Source organism: Polypterus senegalus, chromosome 7 (assembly GCF_016835505.1).
Source record: "Polypterus senegalus isolate Bchr_013 chromosome 7, ASM1683550v1, whole genome shotgun sequence".
In the NCBI taxonomy this organism is placed as follows: domain Eukaryota; kingdom Metazoa; phylum Chordata; class Cladistia; order Polypteriformes; family Polypteridae; genus Polypterus; species Polypterus senegalus.
Window position 1 is genome coordinate 30197533 of NC_053160.1, and position 17566 is coordinate 30215098.

The following is a 17566-nucleotide window of genomic DNA, read 5'->3' on the forward strand; positions in this document are numbered from 1 at the left end:
CTACAGCAAGCCATCCACAAAAATGGAGGTTACAGTGACGGAGATTGGAGCGACTGTGCAGACAACGTGTGAAAACCTGGGTGCTTCACTAGTCTGAGTATTTAAAAAATACACACATGACATCTCAGCTAGAGTTTTCCAGAAGGCACATGGGGGATTCTGTAGTCAACTGGAAGAAGATTCTAAGGTCAGTTGAAATCAAAATTGAGCTTTCTGGCCATCAGACTAAATGGCAAGTTTGAGCACTGCACATTATCAGAATCATACCATCCCTGTGGTGACGTACGGTGGTGGCAGCATCTTGTTGTGAGGATGCTAATCTGAAGCAGGACCTTGTGAGGGTATAATGAATGCAATGGCTTAAAAACAACAATGTTAATGTCCTGGAGTGGCCATGTCAGTCTCAATCTAATTGAGAAATTGTGGCTGGACTTGATAATGGCTGTTCACTCACAATCTCCATGCAACCTCACACAGCTTGAGCAGTTTTTACAAAGAAGAATGGGAAGAAATGTCAATGTCCAGATGTGCACATTTGAGAGAAAGACCTGTGCACTCAGACTCAAGGCTTCCATGGCTGCCATCTACTAATTCCTAATTTAAAAGGGGTGAATACTTACGTGATTAATTAGTTTCTGCTTTATATTTGTAATTGAGTTATAGCAATTTGCTGAGATCTGTTTTCACTTTGATATTAATGAGTCCTTTTCTGTTGATCAGTGTCAGAAACGTCAAATTATATCCACTGTGATTCAATGTTTTATAACAATAAATTATGAAAACTTTCATGGGAGTAAAAACTTTTTATAGACACTGCAGTTTCTCTATTTTTGACCCATTTTATGCTCTTCCCATTATTTTTAAATGGTATTAATCTGGTCCTTTTAAACCCTTTGTTTTGGAATTGTTTAATATTGTGGACTAGAAGTCCCAAAGCACATAAATCCCAGTACATTCCAAAAGCACTTCTAAAAGTGCCCACTGGAGGGGCGTATACAGCTATAAGGGCAACACTGAATTTCTATAAAAATAAAAAGGTTTCTTTCCACACAAAAATTAACAAGAATGAAGCTCCATCGAGCACAAAAAAACAAAATGGAGTTGCTTAATATAAAAGGCAACCCAGATAAACAAGGTATCAGTAAAGAATCAAAAGACAACAAACAGGTCACAAAAATACAAAAAAAGGTACAAGCAAACTCATCACTCCCAGGCACTTTCAAAATGAATCACCCAGGACTGTGGAAGACTGAGCAGATTTATATGGCAGAGGGGGGGTTTTGGTGGTGGTGATTGGCAGGTGACCCCTCCTCTTGGAGGACCACCCACAAAACACATGGGACGTAATACAGGCAGGGTAAAGAGAAGGTCAAAGACAAAGAACAACGCACATCTCTATATTATATATATATATATAGATATATATAATATCCAATGTCTGTCTGTCTGTCCGCTTTTCACAAGACAACTACTTAACGGATTTAGATTGGGTTTATTTCTATAATTTGCTTGAACATTCCAGTAGATTTTGCGACTTCTTTCATTGCGATAAGTATCATAGTTTGCTTGCAGTACCGATTTATTTGTGCGAAACTGAGAGACACACGGCAGGCTGCATTACAGCCTCAGGGCGTAGCTTACATCCGCTTAGCTAGTGAACGAGAGAACAACTTAATGGATTTAGAGCGGGTTTTTGTTGATTGAACATTCCAGTTGATTTTGCGACTTCTTTGATTGCAATAAGTATCATTGCTTGCAGGAGTGATATATTTATGCTAAGGCTGTGGGCCGAGGGGAGGGGAAGCGTGACATCAGGAGTGGAGAGCCACCTCACTGTCCTCTTTCACTACTATGCGGGTGGAGCCACGGGGGGGATGGCTAGTAATCAACAAAAGCAACTCTAACAAAAATACACAAAAATTTATAACAAAGACATGAAGCAAGAATTTGAACCCCAGCCATGGGAGGAACCCTGGCCGAAACAACACATTTTAGATAGGATTTAAAACTTTATTAATACATTTGTGTTTTTTGGCTTTGCCATTTACTCTGTTTTGCTTTTTTTTTTATTTGTATTTTTTATGCTAATATATTTCTGACTTTTTGTTTTTTTCTTTTTCTTTTTGTAACTCAGATTTCTTTAATAGTTTTGTTTTGAGTAGCTTTTCTGTTATTTTCTAGTTTAGTCATTTATTGTAATACTAGCAAAATACCCGTGCTTCGCAGTGGAGAAGTAGTGTGTTAAAGAAATTATGAAAAAGAAAAGGAAACATTTTAAAAATAACGTAACATGATTGTCAATGTAATTGTTTTGTCATTGTCATGAGTGTTGCTGTCATCAAGGATTTGATTATCATTATGTCTTTCAATCAGGTTTGTATTTGGAAGATGTGTTGTGTTCAAGTTATATTCTGTGTTTGTCAACCATTGTAAAGATAACAGGTTTTATCGAAGTGTTCACTACCCAAATCAGTAGTCGTGAATCTAAGATGTTTAACAGGCATTCCCGGTATTAAGTTGTGGATTTGACTGCGAATATTTAGTGGTAGCGTGTCTCCATCCATCCATCCATTTTCTAACCCGCTGAATCCGAATACAGGGTCACGGGGGTCTGCTGGAGCCAATCCCAGCCAACACAGGGCGCAAGGCAGGAACCAATCCTGGGCAGGGTGCCAACCCACCGCAGGACACACACAAACACACCCACACACCAAGCACACACTAGGGCCAATTTAGAATCGCCAATCCACCTAACCTGCATGTCTTTGGACTGTGGGAGGAAACCGGAGCGCCCGGAGGAAACCCACGCAGACACGGGGAGAACATGCAAACTCCACGCAGGGAGGACCCGGGAAGCGAACCCGCAGGTCTCCTAACTGCGAGTCTATGAACTTAATTTAAACTTAAGCTTTACACCTTGCTTTCCTATTGATATGTGTACAAAGGCTTGTTCAGATTCAGAGGGTTGTTCCTTTCTTACTACATCAATAAACAGTTCGTCTTCCTCTGTATCTGAGACATCACACACTACATGCACGGGTTTACCTTTCCCAGTCCTGCATACTTTAGCCAAGTGGTTCAATTTACCACATTTTTTACACTGTCTTCCTTTAGCTGGACATTGACTTTTTCCACCGTGTGCTTTGTTTCCGCAGTAGCTGCACTTATGAATATGCTTGTATGCGTCACTCGCTTCATATTCTTTTGCTGCCTTCTCAATTGTGTAATGTGTTTTTTGTTCAGCGTCTTTGGAGCTCTTGCTTGTTGTCTGCGTACCGCGTTCACAGTCAGTTCACGTGAGCCGCTCGGAGTACATGCATCAAAGGTTCTCAGCTGTGGTTGTGCTATCTCGTGTGATCTTGTGATGTCCACCGCTTTATTTAATGTTAGCTCAGACCCGGCACTTAAAAGTTTCTCTTGCACTTGCCAAACACTACTCTATTCCTGACCATCTCATCTTCGTTTGCATAAGCACAGTCCTTCACCAGCAATTTTAACTCCATTACAAAGTGATCAAAAGTCTTGTTTATACCCTGCATCTTCTCATTAAACTTGTATCTCGTGAATATCGTATTCGTCTTAGGCATGAAAAACGCCTCAAAACGGTCATAATAAGCATAATAAGTTTTCAGTACCTTGGCTTCCTCCTGGGTGAGAGTCCATGTGTTAAAAATGTCTCTTCCTTTTTCCCTAGTCCACAGGAGCAGGTAGCTGCATTTCTCACTCTCGTCTTTGCCTTTTAGCGGGCCACGAAACATGAGTTCCACGTGCTGTCGGAACTTTTTCCATTTTCCCGGCAGGTTAAGAGAATCCCAGTCAATTCGTCGTGAGGGAACTCCAAGAAAATCCATGACCGTCCTCTATTCTTACACCATGTCTTGTTTTCACAAATTGTGAAAAATGAAATGATGGCGAGACTTTCTTTTAAAGTATGCAGGAGAACTTTATGTATTACAGCTCTTACAATCATGGCATCCGTGCTCTAAATTAACTTCCATAATAGTCACCTTGAGGTCCCTTTTTCTGGTGCCTTCCTGATGACATAGGTGCCTAAACCATGCCTGATAATAATACATTTCAATGACATACAGTATAAATATTACAGTGATCACCTTGATAAACATCTCACCACCCAAATCTCTACTCGTGAATCTAAGATGTTTAACAGGCATTCCCGGTATTAACTTTTTGATTTGCCTGCGAATATTTAGCGGCAGCGTGTCTATTGGATTGCTGCTGACGGACGGCCTTATATGGGCAGGCACTCAATTACGTGGAAGGCGTGGGTATGGGGGACGCAATATAGGCAGGCAGCCAACTACGTGGGAGCTGTGTTGATGGGGGACGCAACTCCGCCTCATACAGCGACCGAGCTGCAGGCTATGGCCGTATATATGTACGTAAGTTGGATTCAGTTATGACTGTTACGCATAGAATTTTGAAATGAAACCTGCTTAACTTTTGTAAGTAAGCTGTAAGGAATGAGCCTGCCAAATATCAGCCTTCTACCTACACGGGAAGTTGGAGAATTAGTGATGAGTGAGTGAGTGAGTGAGTGAGTGAGTCAGTCAGTCAGTCAGTCAGTCAGTCAGTCAGTCAGTCAGTCAGTCAGTCAGTGAGGGCTTTGCCTTTTATTAGTATAGATTTTGTTTGTTATTCCTTAATTTATTGTTACTGTTTAGTTTATATTTTATTAAATATGTTTTAATTCAGTACTGAAACTTAAGATTTCTTTTTATGGATGTTTAATCTCACCGGATTAGGGAATAATTATAACATAACTGACCACTTTTTCATTCACAGCCTTTCCAAATCTTTTCTGCTTCCTGTTGGTATTAAAATGTTGCCACATATAACATTAACCTGGACGTATGACAATGTAACTTCTGCTCTTGTGTCTCTGCACTGGCTTCCAGTTCAATTTAGGGCTGATTTCAGTGTCATCCTTCTAACATATTGCAGTTCTGTTAGTGGCTTCATCCCCTTTCACTTTACATAAATCTACCGCTGTCTGTACTCTATAATCACACAAATAGCTTGATTTCAAATTGGTGGGGTGTGTATTCAGAAAATCTTGCTCTTTGTTTTCTATTCGAAAAGCCTAGAGCTAGCCGAGTCTACTGCAGTCAAAAATTCAGGGAAGAGTAAAAGGCATGCAAGACCCCCCAGCCTTTGTTAAGTTATACTCACAATACATAGCAGCCAAAATATGGAAGGTTTTTACCCTTCCAAAGGGAACTATGTCTGCTGCTACAGGGCTGACTTTTAATGGCCTCCAAATTGTGAAATGAACTACCTGCTAGTGTAAGGGCTATCATTTCAGTCTCACCATTGATGAGGGAATATTTATCCATCCATCCATCCATCCATCTTCTTCCACTTATCCAAGGTTGGGTCACGGGGGCAGCAGCTTGAGCAGAGATGCCCAGACTTTCCTCTCCCCGGCCACTTCTTCTAGCTCTTCTGGGGCAATCCTGAGGCGTTCCCAGGCCAACCGGGAGACATAGTTCCTCCAGCGTGTCCTGGGTCTTCCCTGGGGCCTCCTCCCAGTTGGACGTGCCCAGAACACCTCACCAGGAAGGCGTCCAGGAGGCATTCTGATCAGATGCCCATAGCCACCTCATCTGACTCCTGTCGATGCGGAGGAGCTGTGGCTCAACTCCAAGTTCCTCCCGGATGACTGAGCTTCTCACCGTATCTTTAAGGGAAAGCCCAGACACCCTGCGGAGGAAACTCATTTCAGCCGCTTGTATTCGCAATCTTGTTCTTTCGGTCAATACCCATTGCTCATGACCATAGGTGAGGGTAGGAACATAGATCGACTGGTAAATTGACAGCTTTGCCTTACGGCTCCGCTCCTTTTTCACCATGGCAGACCGATGCAGAGCCCGCATCACTGCGGACGCCGCACCGATCCACCCGTTGATCTCACGCTCCATTCTTCCCTCACTCGTGAACAAGACCCCGAGATACTTGAACTCCTCCACTTGGGGCAGGATCTCACTACCCTGAGAGGGCACTCCACCCTTTTTCAGCTGAGGACCATGGTCTCAGATTTGGAGGTGCTGATTCCCATCCCAGCTGCTACACACACAGCTGCGAACCGATCCAGAGAATATTTATATTCAGTTTTATATGCAGTTTTTCAATATTTATTCTAAAATTGCGCAAGTGGGCTCTTCAGCAGACTGTCGTCTTATCCAAGACTGCTTTCCTGCCTTGTACCCTGCAATGCTGGCATAGGCTGCAGCCCCCGATGTCCCCGAATTGGACTAAGCGTGTTTGACAACGTTATTTTATGTGTTTTCCTTTTGCCATGGAGAGAATTTTGTAAGAGCCTCAGCTGTACACTCTGCACTGACGCATTCAACTTCCTTCAAGCATAATAACAGAAATTGAAATGTAATATCGCTTTTCACCAGCAGAATTTACAATGTGGTAACTGCAGAAATGTTCCGAAATCTGATATCATTATTCAGCCATCCATGCATGTATTGGGAAGATGGAGATATGATTTAAAATAAAGGAAAGCTCAATTCATACTCAGATGTAAGACTGGGCTCCTGAAGTAAATTATGGCTTGTTATCCTCGTTCGTGTCCATTTCAGCTGCACTGCTCTGGGCTGACCCTCTTCACGGTGAGCTATATGAATTTTCACTAGAAGGCTACGGTGACCACTGTTCATTCCAAATAAAGTGCCACAGTACTGAGCTCTGCTCCGAGCTGAAAATGTTAGTTAATTCTCCTAATGTGGAGAAACATTCTAGCCTTGATACAATTCAATGCGCTCTTTAGGCCAAACGTTTACAAGGCTTTGCTTTGTAATATGGAATAAAATTGAACAGAAATGTCTAGTGCTGATGAATTGTGTATTTATAGCAAAAGTATTTCAGGTTTAAAAGTAGTTTAAGTATTATACTGCATGAAATGGGTATATTAGTGCAGTTTGAATTCAAGTCTGAAGTTTGTATGGTTTTTTTTTTAAATAAGAGAACAATAGTATACAGACGGGTAAAGTCCTGAACACTGACAAACAGACATTTCTGTTGTGTTAGTGGTTCTGAAATCAATCTTGGCAGTGCTACGTTTATAGGTGATTAGGTAATTGATTGGGGCTGTCTGCCAGATGTAATATGGGGGTGCTCTTCCTGTTTTTCTCACTGCTAAGGAAACGAGATGGGTCCAGGAGCGGACCTCCGCAGCTTCCCGATTCAGTCATTCTGCTGGACAGCCAACTGGATTGCAGGTTTTTGTCACCTGGTTTACTCCACTTGACTCACAAAACCCTTCCCCACCCCTAATCTTAACCATAGTGGAAGCAGGCATCATCACTAATGTATAATGTAAGGCGACAACCTCCTCAACGGACTGGAGCTCAGGGGGTGTGCAGATAGAGTCTTTTGGGGGAAGAAATGGTATGTTGAGCCAGATTTGTTAATGTCGTGGATGCCAGGGGCGATGACCCGGCCGGGATGCCTTGGAAGACCGGAAGTGGCCGTGCGCCCATCTGGGACCATGTGGGGGCTGCCTTCCTGGTTGCTTTGGGGGCCTTGGGTACAGGGCATGGAAGCTCCACCCTGTAGGGGCCTGTGGTCACCGCCAGGATGCGCCCCAATGCCTTGGGGGCCTGTTGCCCCAGCACTTCCGCCACACCAGGAAGTGATGGGGGGAAGACTTTGGGAGACACCCGGGGAGCTGCCGGGAGGACAGCCAGCACTTCCGCCACACTGGGGCGTGGCCAAGGGAGGAATCCCGGGAACACCTGGTGCTCATCCGGGAACCATATAAAAGGGGCTGTCTCCATTCATTCAGGGCAGAAGTCGGGTGGAAGAGGACGGAGCTGGAGGGAGGACTAGAGGCGGCCAGGAGAAAGGCAGTGGAACTGTGTGGCCTGGACATTGGGGGAATCGGTGCTGGAGGCACTGGGGTTTGTGAGTGCACGAACATTGTAAATATTGTATATAAATGGGTGTGTTGGGTGAGAAACCGTTGTCCGTCTGTCTGTGTCCGGGCCAGCGTCCACATTAATCATAATAATAATAATCATAATAATAATAATAATAATAATAATACATTTTATTTATATAGTGCCTTTCCCATGCTCAAGGCACTTACAGAATATAAGAAAGAACGGCAGGGTATACAGTATATAGCATAGTACAAAGCAAATAAATAAATAAAGAAGATTTAAGACAGTAAATTCAGAGAAAGCCTAACAGACAACAGAATTGATGGTCCAGCACACACACACACACACATACAGGTTACAAGAGCATCTTGACAGAGAGGTAAACTGAGAGAAGGGGAATGAAGTCAAGTAGAGCTAAAAGCCTTCCTGAACAGTTGAGTTTTGAGTTGTTTTTTAAAAGAATTCATGGAGTCAGCTGACCTGATTAATTTCGGTAGGTCATTCCAGAGTCTGGGCTATACAGCTGAAGGCCCTGTCACCCATGGAGTGTAGATTAGTGTGGGGCACAACAAGATTGCCAGAATCAGAGGACCTTAGTGGCGGGCAGGCACATAGTGATGGAGAAGTTCACTGATGTAGTTTGGCGAGGTTATTTAAGGCTTTGTAGGTTATTAGTAGGATTTTATATTCAATTCTGTAAGACACAGGGAGCCAGTGAAGATGGAGCAGGATGGGTGTGATGTGCTCGCTGCTGCTGGTTCAAGTAAGGACTCTTGCAGCTGAGTTTTGAATAAGCTGGAGCTGTGATATAAGATTAGAAGGGCACCTGCCACAGCGAGTTACAATAATCTATGCGGGATGTGATAAAAGCATGGACAAGTTTCTCAGCATTAGAAAAGGAGAGGAAGGAGCGAACACGGGATATGTTACGGAGGTGAAAGTAAGAAAGTTTCTTAATGTGATTTATGTGGGTGGAGTAAGAAAGGGAGGAATCAAAAATGACACCAAGATTCTTTGCAGTAGAGGCAGGTCTGATGAGATCACCACCAAGATTGACTGGGAAGGAGCTCATTTTATTAAGTTGTATTTTAGCCCCAATTTGCAGGAGTTCAGTTTTGTTGAAGTTTAATTTTAAAGAGTTCTGCTCCATCCAGGTTTTAATTTTACTAAGGCAGGTTGTGAGCTGAGAAAGCTCTGATGAAGATCCACTTTTAACATTGAAGTAGAGTTGAGTATCATCTGCATAAAATGATAGCCCAGTCCATAGCTACGAATAATATGGCCAAGGGAAGCATATAAATACAGAAGAGAAGAGGGCCGAGGACAGAGCCCTGAGGAACTCCTTGTGTGACTGGCGCTGAGCTGGATCTGCTGTTGCCAAGACTAACAAACTCTTGCCTATCAGTCAGATAGGACTTGAACCACTGGAGGGCAGTGCCAGAGATACCCAGCATGTTCTCCATTCTGGACAGTAGAATGTCATGTCTGACAGTGTCAAATGCTGCACTGAGGTCTAACAGAATTAATATGCTGGTTTGTCCAGAGTCTGCTGCCATAAGCAAATCATTGGTTACCCGTAGCAGAGCAGTTTCACAGCTGTGCTGCACCCTGAAACCAGACTGAAAGGGTTCCATCAAATTATTAGAGTTAAGTAATTGGTGAGCTGGGAGGCTACAACACGCTCAAGAGCTTTGACAGGAAAGGTAAGTGGGAAATAGGCGGAAATTGTTAAGATTGTCAGCATCAAGACCAGACTTTTTAACATTGGGGTTACAGAAGCGATTTTAAAAGTGAGCGCACAGAGCCAGTGTCAAGGGATGAGTTTATTATTGTTGTAACAGTTGGGATTATGGCATGAAGGCAGGATTTAAGTAGTGTGCTGGGATGGGGTCCAGTACACAAGTAGTCGGCCTCATCTTACAAAGCAGGTTATTAACAAACGCAGATGTGACTGGTGAGAACTTAGAGAAGGAGCTGGATGGAGTGGGAAAACAGGGAGAGATATAAACAGATGATGTATTTATGTTAGTTGAATTATTTAGATCTTTAATTTTGTTACGGAAAAAGTGGAGGAAATCCTCACAGACTTCAGTAGAAGAGGTAGTTGGGCCAGATGCAGGTTCGAGTAGTTTATTAACTACAGAAAACAAAACCCTTGGGTTATCGTGGCCACTTTCTATTATTCTGCCATAGTGTGAGTTCTTAGCAGCAGTTAGTGCTTCTCTGTAAGCTCTTTGGTGGTCAGAGAAAGCCTGGATGTGCACGTGAGGCCAGTCTTTGTGACATTCTCTCAAGGCGTTGGCCAGCTGCTTTCATAGTTCGCAATTCTGAGTTATACCAAGGAGCTGAACGTTTAAAGGAAACCTCAGTATGTTTTAAAGGAGCTGTTTTATCTAATGCTGAATGAAGAGCTGAGTTATAGTGGTCAACAAGACTATCTAGTGTTGACGGAATAGGTGCAGACAGTAAAAGATCAGAAATGGATCCAGAAAGGATAGAGGGACAGATATTTTTAAGGTTTCTGTAAGAAATTTGTTGTTTACAGGTAAGAGGAGGTAAAGGCAGTGAGACAGTGAAAAATACTGCGTTATGGTCAGAGAGTCCCAAATCAGTGCTGCAAATATTGGCAACAGATAGTCCAGAAGTGCACATCAGATAATTCCCCCTTCTGGCAGGGGCATAACACTTTCACGTACCATGGGACCAATAGGAAGTGTCAGCTTGCTTCCCAGTGTGAAATCCAACATGAGCATTCTTTCAAGGGTTAAGACAGAACTGGCAGAGATGGGACGTAACTTTGACCTTCTCACTCATTTGAGTACAGTACATAAATTAAAAAAAAAAACATACATTTCAGCCATTAAAAACAAAACTATCTATATATACATAGTTAATAAATATGTAAATTTCAGACATTCTAAGCAAAACAACGATTTAAGTATTTATACATAATCAGTAAATATTGAAAAAAAGACCACTGGTTTATAAATATCAAACCAGTTACCAAAAGTTACACCGTGTCTCCTGTAAATGATGACCTGAGTTCAGCACACATCGAGCTCTCTTCATAAGTTACAGTAATTTACCTGAAGACATTAAAAGTCAATAAAGCTTACTGTAGTTAACAGACGACATTACGAATATGCTTCACTCAAATCTTAAGCAGCTCATCGATTTGAATTTACAAAATAACTTAGATAGATAGATAGATAGATAGATAGATAGATAGATAGATAGATAGATAGATAGATAGATAGATAGATAGATAGATAGATAGATAGATAGATAGATAGATGCACACGCTTTGGTCTGAACACACACCAGAATGACTAAAAATGAGAGAAATTTTAAAAAGAAAGAAAACCTCTGAATAAGCAGTCCCAGTGGGACATTATGCAGGTATATTGCAGTACAGAGTAACGTGGAGTGTGGAAGAGAGGTGAAAAAGAGAGTGCAGGCAGGGTGGACTGGGTGGAGAAGAGTGTCAGGCGTGATTTGTGACAGACGGTTTATCAGCAAGAGTGAAAGAGAAGGTCTACAGGACGGTAGTGAGACCAGCTATGTTATATGAGTTGGAGACGGTGGCACTGATCAGAAAGCAGGAGACAGAGCTGGAGGTAGCAGAGTTAAAGATGTTAAGATTTGCATTGGGTGTGACGAGGATGGACAGGATTAGAAATGAGGACATTAGAGGGTCAGCTCAAGTTGGACGGTTGGAAAACAAAGTCACAGAGGCAAGATTGTGTTGGTTTGGACATGTGCAGAGGAGAGATGCTGGGTATATTGGGAGAAGGATGTTAAAGATAGAGCTGCCAGGTAAGAGGAAAAGAGGAAGGCCTAAGAGGTTTATGGATGTGGTGAGAGAGGACATGCAGGTGATGGGTGTGACAGAGCAAGATGTAGAGGACAGGAAGACATAGAAAAGGATGATCCACTTTGGCAACCCATAACTTGAGAAGCCGAAAGAAGAAGAAGAAGATTGCTGTTGGTATAAAGGAGCCCCTGTAGCATTTCTTGACACACTTCTGTCAAATAATTTGTTAGCTGAAAGTCCTCAATGTTAGTGTGTCAGAGAGATGATCTTCAGCATTGTTCATGACGCCACTGTTTTGTTTTGTTTTTTTCATTCTCTCCTGTGCCATGACCTCTAGGGTGTTCAGTGTACAACCCATAACTGAGCCTGCCCTTTTAATTAGCTTCTTGATTCGGTGGGCTTCTCTTCAAGTGATGTTCTTCACTTGCTATCTACAATGTACTGCCTTAGCTGTTTGATGTCATTCATGTCCCTGTGCCCTCTTAAAAATAAAGGTGCCACGGTGGTTCTTCAGAGTGATGCCATACAGAATCCATTTTTGGTTCTCAAAAGACCCAACCACATGAAGGTTCCAGAAAAAATTTTGCTTTACTATGATCCCTAAGACTCTTCCTAAATAATCAGGAACAGATAACAGCTTTGTGAAATACCAAGGGGTTCCTAATTTTAAAAGGACTCTTTGTTACTTCAATTACACAGTTCAGGTTTTATTGGTATGTTGGTATCTTTCTAGGTAGCCTGCTAGGCAGTAAAGATTTCTGTGTTGTTCATATATGGGGTACTTTATTCAAACCCTAAACAATCAATTTCATAGGCAAAGAGCCCTTCGCAGAACGAAATTGTTGATTATTAAGAGAACCACACAACCCAGTAAAGTGCCAGTAAGAAACTGGTGCTTTTCAGAGTTTGCTATGTGGCGGCCTGAGCTACGGCGTCCTGTAAAATCGCTACTCTGTTTCTGTTCAGTCCATTGTACCGTCAAACTGCAGACACCATATAGTGCAGGGTATGCAGTCGTGTCTTAATTAACTTAGTCATTTTACATTTCTTCTGATGAAAAAGGCATCAATGAATTCAAATGTATTATCTGTAAAATTATGTATTGAAATGGTTTATTAAGTGTGTGTAGTAAAGATGTTATTTTCATCATTGTAACGCTTGTACAACATAAACAAAGGTTTATGACGCAAAACAGGAATGGATCTGCCGTCTTTTTTTTTTGCCGTTATCAAAGAAGAGCTCCCTCCCAGTCTTTAGCGCAGCCTCGCTGGGGAAAACACCTCGAGGGAATCTCTCATGTCAGATGCCGGACAGAGCAGAGCCGTCTGTGAGAACTATAGGAACAGTGAGGGGCCGACTGGCGGCACGGGACGTTTTTAAACTGAGAGAGGAACATATAAAATGTACAGGGGCATCGATATGGCTTGAATGTACCTATTAATGCTATGACGCGCTTAGGCATTTCACGGTCGCAGCTCATTTCAGCTGCGTAAAGCGGAAAACGGCAGTCAACCCTCGACGGGACGCCCGGGCTGAGATTCTGTTTAATCAAAAGAGCTAATAAAAAGACGACCCTGCCGTCACAGTGAGTACGAAATGTGGAGAGGCGACGCCTAAATGGTGCGATCCTATATGCTATAATTTACAAAAAAAAAAAAATCTATTTATAGCTGACTCTAACATGATATATAGGATAGATTTATTAGAAATATATACAATCTACAATTAGATAGATAGATAGATAGATAGATAGATAGATAGATAGATAGATAGATAGATACTTTATTAATCCCAAGGGGAAATTCATTAAACGTGATTATACTTAAATCAACGTTCGGGTAACATTAATACCTACTTTTTATCTTACTTCCATACTCTCAACTATCTATCTGTCTATATAGTACCTTATCTATCTACCTACTGTATCTATCTCAGCCAATTATGCATTTATGCATCCTGGACGTCCCTGTTTTTAAGGCTTTGGATTCAAACTCCGAAATTTTGGGTTCAAATCCTGCTGCTGACGCTGTGTGACCATACACGTCACTTCACCTTCACCTCCAATAAATAAATGTAATCAATTGAATATCGGATGTGGTAAGTCACCCTGAATAAAGGCGACAACCAAATTGCAGTTGTTAATAATATTATTATAACAAAAAGTAAACACTTCAACGTTTAAATAAGAAAATCCTAATTCCACGCCACCTTACTTTGTACTTAAGCACTCTTAAAAATAAAATGAATCTGGTGATCCCATAGGGGAACCATTAACCGTCAATAGGAAGGATCTTGGAAAGAACCTTTATTAATTTAGATCCATGACAGGCTCCCTGAATACCCATGGCTAGATGGTAACTGTTGTACGAAGTACCAATGGGTCCCGATTTTAAAGGGACTCTTGCTGCATTCAATAACACATCTATGTTGAGGTTTTCTTGATCAGTTGTATTCTGCTAGGTAAATAGCCCACTACATATTAAATATTTCTGTTTTGTCCACATATTATGAACATTTTGAAAGTCCTAAGAACCAATTTAAATTTGCAAAGACCCTTTTCCCAGAATTCAATTGTTCTTTGTCAAGCAATGATTCTACGAGAAGCCACACAACCCAGTAAAGCGCCATTACAGAACCAGTATGTTCGGGAGTGTATTTACACCACGGGTATAAAGTGAAGCACTTTTGAAAACAGTAATTGCTTTGCAGTCACCAGTGATAAAACCAATCATCTTACAACGGATAACTTATAATGTCAAAGTTTATAGATGCTCGCATGTCACACATTCAGTAACGATGCGCTTCGTAAAACTTTTTGAACACTTCGACTCAAGCTTAAGTTAAAACGTAAACGATCGTTTTAAGGCTTCGTAGACATTAATATTAAATATATTTACCTGTGCGAATTTGATATACAGATCATACGCTTTTTGAGGCGGGAGTAGTTGACGTCTCGATCTACCGAATATTCTTACCTAAAGCCCGAAAACCCGGTTATTTGAAAGGGTCCGCAACTAAACATGGAATAGTATCCTTCCACAAGACTTAAGAGTTTGTTTAACACCGGCGATTTCACCGTGTAATATAGTGCCTTACACGTGTAACTAAAGGCTCTCTTCGTGGTGCATCCCATGGGCTCGAGTGCGCACACCGACATAAACAACCGTCAAACTCCTCGAGCGTCTAACTACAGGGTTGTCCGTTCTTCGGAATTGACTCTTTCATTTTAAGCGCTGCAAAAATATCATTATCATATACTTCACTTTTTAGTCTATCTATTATAGTTCATTTTTCATCAGACTATTTCTAATGTATAGTGTCTGTTTTATCTACATGTAATACAGTAACTATCTATCAAACGATTTCTATTGTATAGTGCCTTTCGTATCAGTTTTTAATACGCTTCTTTTCTACTATTTTTATGATATAGTGTCTTTCTTCTCCATTTGTCACGTAGTGCCTTTTTATCGTCTCCCAGACAGATCGAATGACTGAACAACGGGTAATGCCGGGTAGATTGTGACATCTGCTGCCGTCAGTAACACGATTTCTCTTGCAGTGACATTGTGGCTCGGAATCAATATGCTGGGAGACTCCTGCGTGACTCACTCGCTACCTGCAGCGTCGTGCTCTGTCGTGTGTGAGCTCAAATAAATGCGGGGACATATTTCAGATGACGCACTTGAAACGCCTATGCATGCAGTCAGCCTCTTCAATGTCAGCTCAGCACCTGCAGTTTTCGTAATGGCTCACTGCGCTCGGTGACAAGTGAACTTTCAGAACAGTGCAGTTTGGGTCTTGTTCGAAAAGAAGCACTGCAGACGGTTCAAAGGAAGATCTCTCTGAGCGAGATCATTTTAGTGGAAGAAAACCGTCATACAATTTCGCAGCATAACAAAGCAGACATTACTATTTTAAAACTGTAAAGATTAGGATAAGAATCCCAAATGATTAGCGCGTTGTATGCATGTGGCTGCCATTTGATCGTAAAAAAATACAAAGTTTGAAAGTGTTCTGAAACGAAGCGCAACTTAGCTGTTGTATAATCTTTCGTGGCTGTTAATAACAATAATAATTATTTTTTATAAATAAAATAAGACATTCATGCAGTGCAGTCTTTCCCAAAACAAAAGTATCCTTCACAAAACAACTTCTATTCTCTGTGGATTCGTTCGCTCATTTCGGCGAATTTCACGTCTCATTATTCCGTAGCTCTTTACATACATATATTCCGGGGTGAAAAAAATAATCACTTTTTATGTTTTTACTGTTAAGCCATTCCCCAACCTCTAACAAACAATCATCATGACATCTGAATTAAAATAAAGTGGAAAGGTTGTTACAGATAAAAGTCCCTGAGCACTGACAGGTACGAAGCCCACGCCGCGGGACGATTTTAAGATCTCTGCGACTCGTGAGCGGCTTATTTTAACTGCTTCTTCACTTTCCCACTGCACAATCACCAGGAAAGTCGTCAAGACCGTTTCGAGTACAAATGAAGATAAAGAACAAAGTTCAAGATATCGGAAGCCAAGTTAAATCCTCTGCTAAGAGGACATGTCAGTTCGTTGCGAAATAAAACTTCAGATGAATTAAGGCAGATTACTGAGTACATGCGAATAAGTAACTAATAGTGGCATAAAACCCATTATTTTATGTCTGCGCTTTTAAATAAGAGTTAAGATGTTAATATAGTGAGCAATTTCTAAAAGAAGCCAGCCGGACGAGCTAAGCGCTAGAGGTGAGTATGCATAGCGCTCAGACAAAGAGAAGGAAATAAGTGCGTTCACTTACCAGGGCTTAGGAGTTGCTGATGCGGCGTCAGAGCTTCTTCGCACACATACAAAGGAAATGCTATCGGAGATTCTTAAAGAGTAAAGTGCTGGTATCCTCAAGTAAAATGGCCGCTACTGGTGGAGAAATTACCGCTGGATTTTTATGACGTTGCAGTTCTGCCTCTGCAGTGGCAGAAGAAAAGAAAAGAGGCAGAGAGATGAATAAGGAGTGCGGATGGCGGAAAATGCAATCAATAAACTGTTTCCCTGCCCGTGGACTGGGCAATCCCGACTAATGGAATAATCAAGCTTACGAAAAGGGCGGGGTGGGGAGGGGGTTGTCTAGGGCTCTACCCAATAAAAGCAAAAAAAAAAAAAAAATCCTTAAGGAATTAATAAAGTGATCAAATAATGAACGGGACAAATAAACCTAAAATTACATTCTGACGTTCGTTAATGTATTGAATTCCCTTTATTGCAGAAATTGTCTGCCATCCAGTGTGATTTCATTCTAGGGGTCGATTGCCGTTACGCTTCATGTAAACTTTGAAGCGCCAGTTCTACCAAATAGAAATGTGTTGTTAAGGTGTTTGCAAAAGTCTCGTATTCCTGTTAATGCTCATAGTGCTTCCACTTTATTATTTACAGGTTGAATTCAACTCAACCAGTTAAAAGATATTAAAACTTGTTTCTCTCTGACCAACTGGTAGTCCAGGATACTGTATTTGTAAAGTGCTGCTATCTGAAAGGTCGTGTTTGGATCATATGCGACAGACCCCACCTATGTCACATTTCTACCAGAGCAAAGCTTAACGATTGTATCAATTAATCTAAAAGTGACATTCCAGTCATTGCCATACTAGGACTTTTCGGTTTCTTTTAATACATAAATTATTATTCAATGTAAAGATTTTGTTTGTATGTACAACAACTGCATGCTGCCATTGTGTTCTCTCCGTATCGATGTGGATTTTCTTCATTTCGCTCTCACGGCCCGAAGCTGGTGGACTGGCAGATGTTGGCGAAGGTATCTGTGCGCGCCATTCGATCTGCAGATTCTTCTCTTG

General features: G+C 41.6%; 1 protein-coding gene across 1 annotated transcript in view; it reads right to left on the reverse strand.

Annotated features, from left to right (window-relative positions):
• sv2ca (synaptic vesicle glycoprotein 2Ca) overlaps window positions 1-16959 on the reverse strand; it is a 316083-nt gene extending 299124 nt beyond the window's left edge. Inside the window, exon 1 of the mRNA XM_039758413.1 lies at window positions 16519-16959. The gene's annotated coding sequence lies outside the window, so the exon portion shown is untranslated. The remainder of the gene's footprint in view (window positions 1-16518) is intronic.
• Between the last annotated feature and the right edge of the window lie 607 nt (window positions 16960-17566).